General features: G+C 42.9%; 1 pseudogene; it reads right to left on the bottom strand.

The window, feature by feature from the left end:
- Positions 1-598: 598 nt before the first annotated feature.
- LOC789615 (dnaJ homolog subfamily C member 30, mitochondrial-like) lies at positions 599-1,583 on the bottom strand (annotated as a pseudogene).
- Positions 1,584-7,673: the final 6,090 nt, after the last annotated feature.

Below are 7,673 nucleotides of genomic sequence, written 5' to 3'. Positions count from 1 at the left end.
TGCTTTTCAATATGCTGTCTAGGTTGGTCATAACTTTCCTTCCAAGGAGTAAGCGTCTTTTAATTTCATGGCTGCAATTACCATGCAAAGATGGGCTCAATAAAGGACAGAAACGGTATGGACATAACAGAAGCAGAAGATATTAAGAAGAGGTGGCAAGAATACACAGAAGAACTATACAAAACAGATCTTCATGACCCAGATAATGACAATGGTGTGATCATTGACCTAGAGACAGACATCCTGGAATGTGAAGTCAGTGGCCCTTAGGAAGTATCACTATGAACAAAGCTAGTGGAGGTGATGGAATTCCAGTTGAGCTATTTCAAATCCTGAAAGATGATGCTGTGAAAGTTTCGAACGACTCCATATTTTTTTCTTTCGGCAGCCACAATTGGTCCCATTACATGTTTCAAGGTTACACGGGAGCCCCACGCTACATACATGGGGCAGGAGCAGACAAATCTTGCTCGGAGCTTTACAAGAAAAGCCAGAGCAAATATTCCAAAAGTTGACAAAATCCGGAAAAGGGCACCCCAGGGCCTCCAGGAAACTCCTCACTCTCGGGCTTTCAGGACTCTTCATTTAGGTGCCTGTTTTCTTGAGCATCAAAAGGCCTTTTCTGGACGGGAGTGGGGGCAGGGATGTGCAGGCCAATGGCTAAGCTGGCCAGGTGGGGAAGAGGAGGGGGAGAGGGCAGTTCCTTCGGACCCCCAACAGAGATAGACAATGGGAGGTAAGGGGTTCAAGACGACAGGCAAGGCCATTTTCTTGGGGGCAGGGTTGTTGGCTGGGGGCTGCTCCCCTGGCCTCCACTCACCGATTAAAAACGAGAGCTCATGATGAGGAAGACTAGGTGCAGAACTAGGACGAAAGCCACGTCTCATCCCAGGATAAGCCCTTCTTGGCCCCGTCCTCCAGCATCTTGCGGAAGACCTCCCGACGGGCCCTCAGCCGCCATTTGAGCTCCAGCCGCTCACTGCAGCGCGCCCGAAGGAAGAAGGCGTCCAAGTCGAACGTGGTGTGGTTGGCTTCCGGGCAAGGCCTGACTGCGGCCGTGGGCAGGAGAGCTGGGCGGACCTGTGCAGGGTGCGCCTCGGGGTAAGCGGTTGGAGTCTTGGAAGGCCGGACGCCCGGGCCGTGCAGGTCCTCGTTGCTTGGTAGGCTGCGGGCATACTTCGATGCAAGGTGGTACTGCCTGGCACCCTGTGACCCTGAGAGATGTGCAGGAAGTGCTCGGCAGACTCAGTGCTCGCCGAGTTGTCCCGGTGGGAGAGTAAGCTCTGCTGGTGGTTAGGCCGCCTTGATTTGGTTCAGGTTGGTCATAGAGAGAATGCCGAGCAGATCATAGAGCGCCATGAATGAGTGCAGGCCGTCGCTCTGGGTGTAAGCCCTTGCTTCTAGGCCCAGGCCCGATCTTGGCTTTTGTGGAATCGGCCCTCCACCGGCCTGCCACAGCTTCCACAGTAACAGTTGCGACCACCTCAGACTGCGCAGGACTGCCATCTTGAATCAAACCAGTCAATTCTAAAGGGAATCTCCTATACTTTGGCCACCTGATGCGAAGAGCCGACTCATCAGACAAGACCTTGATGCTGGTGAAGATTGAAGGGAGGAAGAGAAGGTGGTGACAGAGGATGAGATGTTTGGATGGCATTATTGACTCAATGGACTTGCGTTTGAACAAGCTCCAGGAGATAGTGAAGGACAGGGAAGCCTGGTGTGCTGTGGTCCATCAGGTTGGAGAGTGGGACACGACTTAGTGACTGATCAACAACAAGGATAGATGACTCACATTTTACACTTTAAGTAAGAATATCTTGAAGGGGGCAAGGGAATTATATGATTTGATACTTTTTTTTTTTAAATCAAATGTTCTATTGCAATCCCATTGTATAAATTCTAATTATCAGCTACATTGATAGAGATTGAAAAGGTTATCTCCTTAGATTGCTATGAATTTGGAAGGGATTGGGGGTGGAGGAGTAGCTTTTTCTGTTAAGTTGTGGTGGGGAAAAATATATGCCATATGCTTGAATCCCCCAGCTCATTGAGAGGTTGCTTCTTGAGCTCTTGGAGCCCCAGTGAAGAGCTTGGCAGTCATATTTATAAACTACAGTGAAATATGGGATTTACTTTGTTTGCTTTTACAATAGCTTCTCAGCTTTTTGAGGAAGTATAAATTTTAAATTATTAATTTCTTGGGAACTAGTACAGTAATTAGCACAATGAAGTGAAGTGAAAGTTTCTCAGTTATGTCTGACTCTTTGCGACCCCATGAACTGTATAGTCCATGGAATTCTCTAGGCCAGAATACTGGAATGGGTAGCCTTTCCTTTCTCAAACACAGTGAAAGTGCCCAGGAAATATTTTTCCTAGAGATTTACTGAGAGCAGCCATAGTATAGTCCCTTCTTTCCAATGAGTAATGGTAACTTCTTATTTTCCCATCTCATCCCATCATCTAATTTCATCTTAAAACACTGGATTTAGATTAGATCTTTCTGGAGGTCTATACTGTTGCATCTTTCACTCATTCTGGCTGCCTCTGGGTTCTTCACACTTAGAATCTGAGGAAAGCTAGGATAAAGAATGAAAAAGCTTTCAGACAATAATCTTGTCTGCACACTGGCAATGAGAAGGAACTCCTCAACACCAAGTTTAATGTGACAAATACCAAAGAGGAGACTTTATATTTCAAATAAACCCTGAATATTCATTGGAAGGACTGATCCCGAAGCTGAAGCTCCAATACTTTGGCCACTTGATGCAAAGAGCTGACTCATTAGAAAAGACCCTGATGCTAGGAAAGATTGAGGGCAGGAGGAGAAGGGTGTGGCAGAGGATGAGATGGTTTGATTGCAGCATGGACTCAATGGACATGAGTTTCAGCAAACTCCGGGAGATAGTGAAGGACAGGGTGCTGCAGTTTATGAGGTCGAAGAGTCAGACATGACTTAGTGACTGAACAACAGCACCAAACCTATGCCGGGTGCCCTTCCCTTACCTCGTTACCTCAGGCAAATTCCTTGATTCAATTTTATCTTTCATAAAAATAGGATGTCCGCGAGGAAAGGTGAGGGCTGAGGTCCCAAGCAACATGGTGTGATATTGGAATGTTAAAAATATGTACTTCAGGCAGTGGTTTGACATTTGAAGAGACTATGATGAAAAGCTTGAGAAGGTAGTTGAAATCAATCTCTTCTCCATTTGCTCTGCAGTGAAGAAAACACACTTCACTTTCCTTTGGTGAAACTATTTTGAAACAAGCAGTTTGTTAGGAGTGTGAATGAAATTTACCACCAAAGTCTTAAAAAAAAATCTAAAGAAGAAAAACCAAAAAACCCTATCCCAATTTAGCCCTAAGCCATGCAGGCACTGAGGCACAACTATTTTCAGAATAGACATGCATACTGACTTTTTTCTCACAGATCCTCTTGGGAATTAAGCTCTGATTTCTCATTTTTGGATCTCATTTAATCCGGTTGAACACTAGTGTGTAAAAACACTGAACCCGCTTTATAGTATTGTTCTCACTGGATATGACCCAGGGCAGAGCTTTGTAGATTTTTATACCAATAAGACCGTTTCCATTTGGGTGCCCATAGAAACAGATTTCGAGACAGCTTTCTAGAGTAAAATAATTTATTTGAGAAATGTAGGAAACACAAGAAAGGAAATGGGAAGAGAGATGGAGAAAGAAAGACAGCCAATAGGAAGTTCATTATCAAATTAATTACTACCAATGTCCACTGACATGTAGTCCCAGGGGAGACCTGGGAAATGGTGTGAAATATACACCTCAGAGATTGCCCACTTCAGGGATGAGGAGTATATATCTGCAGCACATCTGTATTAGTCAGCTCAGGTGAATGAAATTCACTATGACAAAAATACCATAGACTGGGTGTTTTAAACAGTGAGTACTTTTTCTTTCTTTTTTATTAGGATATAGTTGCTTTACAGCATTGTGTTAGTTTCTGCTGAACAGCGAAGTGAATCAGCTATGTGTATACATATGTCACCTCCCTCTTGGACCTGCCTCACCCCCTGTTCCCTTCCTACTCATCTAGGCCATCACAGAGCGTGGAGCTGAACTCCCTGTGCTATACAGCATCTTCCCACTAGCTATCTGTTTTACACATAGTAGTGTGTATGTGTGAGTCCTGTTCTCCCAGTCTATCCTTCCCACCACCCCACGTCCACATGTCTGTTCTCTACATCTGCATCTCTATTCCTGCTGTGAAAAAAGATAATTTATATCATTTTCCTAGATTCCACATATATGCATTAATATTAACATAAGACATATTTCTTATAGTTTTGGAGACTGGAAAATCCAAGGTCAAGGTGCTGGACAGCTCATTTCCCCAGTGAGGGCCTTCTTCCTAGCTTGCAGGTTGCTGCTTTCTCCCTGAGTCCTTACATAAAGAGAGCATACTGGGGAAGCAAACTGTCTGGTGTCTGTCCTTATAAGGTCACTAATCCCATCATGAGGGCCTCATCCTCATGGCATTGTCTAAACCCTACTACTTACCTCCCAAAGGCCCCATCTCCAAATATTGTCACATTGGTGCTTAAGGCTTCAACATATGAATTGGGTGGGGGGTACTCTACAGTCCATAGTAATATCTCTAACTTTTTATGTCTATCATCTCTATGTACCTATTCCCTTCCATATGCCCCCCACCTCTCTCTGTCCCTCTTTCTACCTTTCTCTAGGGAGCTGAGTATTAGATGCTCACTCCCATCAGTCATGGGCTGTTTTAGGGGGTTGGTTCCAAGAACTTCTGGCCTACTGTGTGCTTAGAGAGACTCAGTAGGGTCAGGGAAAAGCCCTCAGGCAGTGAAATTCAGACAGGTCTTTGAAAGCTGGCTCATAGACACTGAGGGCACCAGCATAAGTTTTTTGCAGCTGGGGACCTATTCTTCATCTACTGTAGTAACTGGTTTCTGAGATGGCTTTCCTATATTACTTGAAAGTGTGAGTCTTTTAAAAAGTTTTATGTTTTAAGGTACAAATAAGTGTAAAATGTGCATTTTCCCCATAATATATTTGGAATTAGTTATACATTTCAAATTATGTTTAAAATAGCAGTTGAATAACTTAACCTTTCCCTCTAACAAAAATCTTTAAATGAAAGAGAATGTCTTAGCCTGGTTTCCTCTGAAGGCAGAGGCTAAGACAAGTCTTGCATACAAGTAGTTTTGTTGTTGTTCAGTCACTGAGTCGTCTCTGACTCTTTTTGACCCGTGAACTACAGCACACCAGGCTTCCCTGTTGTTCACTATCTCCCAGAGTTTGCTCAAATTCTTTTTAGTGTTGGTGATATTCTCTAACTATCTCATCCTCTGCCACCTTCTCCTTTTGGCTTCAATCTTTCCCAGCATCAAGGCCTTTTCCCCTTCATGGATCACAGCCTTGTTGTGGCAAAGGGGATTGTGTAACTTAGTGAAGCTCTGAGCCATGTGGCACAGGGCCACCCAAGACGGACAGTGATAGTGAAGAGTTGTGACAAAATGTGGTCCACTGGAAGAGGGAATGGCAAACCACTTCAGTATTCTTGCTGTGAGAACCCCATGAACAGTTTGTAAAGGCAAGTAGTTTATTTGGAGACTAATTGCAGGAGCCAGAAGGCAAGACGAGGGGTGTGAAATAAAGGAGGAGGGAATGCTCAATAAGGATGAATTGCCAAGCTGGCTGCTGCTGTAGGTTGACTAGTGCTTGATGTTGCTGGAATCTTCTGAGGAGCCTTTAAAATGCCTCTCCGAACTGTCTAACTGGGGACCAGTTTATGAAAGAACCATTGCATACATGTTTGAAATGTTTGAACCACCCTTGTATGTACCATGGATTGTTTTTGAGTGATGAAATCTTAGGCTGCAGCATTTCCTTAAGGAGTCACATAGGTTTCCTGCTTCTCTCCCATGGAGAACCAGCCTTGAGGTTGGGCTTGACTGGGAAATTTCTCTCTTTGTAGAGGCAGGTTGGGTAGAGACTTACAGAATAAAATTTTCAGGTTAGAATAGAAAACATATCTAGTAGCTGGTTATAGGCTTTTTTGAGGGGGGGATTGCACTGTAGAGGGCAGAAACATGTCCTTAGGAAACAGTGTGAGAGAACTTACTTTGAATCTGAATTCTGAGCGGTAGTAAATATCTAGCCTGTGTTAATGCTGTCATATGAAGAATTGGCCCCAACACACACGTACGTAAGTAAAGAACTGCATAGGGTCTGGAAAAAATGGGCAGTAAAAGAAAAAGATGTAAGAGGCTAGGGGCTTTGTTAATTATTAGTAAGAGGATTCATTACTAAGGGGATTGGAAAGGACTCTGATGCTGGGAAGGATTGAAGGCAGGAGGAGAAGGGGACGACAGAGGATGAGATGGTTGGATGGTATCACCGACTCGATGGACATGAATTTGAGTAAGCTCTGGGAGTTGGTGATGGACAGGGAAGCCTGGTGTGCTGTAGTCCACGGGGTCACAAAGAGTAGGACACAACTGAGTGACTGAACTGTCTGGCTGACTGAATGGGATACTATATTCAAACCTCATTATTTATAGTTTTTTTTTTTTTTGTAATTATACCAATGCATAAATATGTACCTCTTTAATTTCAGTACCATAATATCGGGTCAATTATTCTCAACCACTTTCATTTTTCCCCCGCTAAATTCTCAAGACAAAAAATAGCTCCCAATACAAAAATATAGATATCTGGACTAAATTGAACTTAGATGACAATTTCAGTCAAGATTCTGGAGCTCAGAATGGGCAAACCAGGTAAGCCATGCCATTTTTAGAATGTTGTTTTAATAAGGCTTATTCCTGTCTGGGTTGACTGCATTTTACATATGCAATCACCCAGCTGTGAGTATGAAGAGTTATTGCCATGACAACTAGGACTGACTGACTTGCCTTTCAAAAATGGTAACAATTCAGCATGTTTGTAGATGATACCTGTGGTTGTCAGTGACTTTCTAGAAGGTCATACAGTTTTGGCAAATGGTTACTAGTGGTGTGGAAAAGGAGAAACATGAATTAAGTTGTAGTCATCATGCCTCTTTATGAGCCGAATGGGGAAACTTCAGGCTAGTCTACTGGGGCTTCAGTTTCTTCATCCACTTGGTAGGAAGCTAAGGCTAGATTATATAGACTGTAAGGTTGTTCACAGTTTCAAATTTCTCTAATTCTAATAGATTTATATATTATAAGCTTATGGAACAAGGTAATCACTCAATAATCATGCCATCACTTTCAAACATTTTGTGAATTCTCTTTTTGTCTTACTTTCAGAATGGACAGCATATTCTTTGGATTAAAAAAGAACAACTCCAAACTCTTGGGGGTTAAAAATAATCCATTCTAAATTTTTTTTGAGCAACTGCAGCTTTATCAGGCTGCAAGCATATATAATTTGTCAAGGTAATCGACTTGAATGGTTCAACTCATTTGATACACATATGTGGACTGGAATTTTTTAAACATAAAAGCCTGTACTTTGCAGTTGATGATTTTGATTATTGATTGCAATAGAAATATGAACTGACTCTGTGAATTTGTTCTTTGTCCCACCTGGCTATGAGTAGTGGCTGGCAATCCATTTTAGCTATCATTTATATAATAGCTGTCTAACTCCTGATTTCTGTGTAATATAAAGCAACATTTCAT

Source organism: Bos taurus, chromosome 16, assembly GCF_002263795.3.
Source record: "Bos taurus isolate L1 Dominette 01449 registration number 42190680 breed Hereford chromosome 16, ARS-UCD2.0, whole genome shotgun sequence".
NCBI lineage: Eukaryota > Metazoa > Chordata > Mammalia > Artiodactyla > Bovidae > Bos > Bos taurus.
This window is presented reverse-complemented; position numbering and strand designations above follow the sequence as displayed.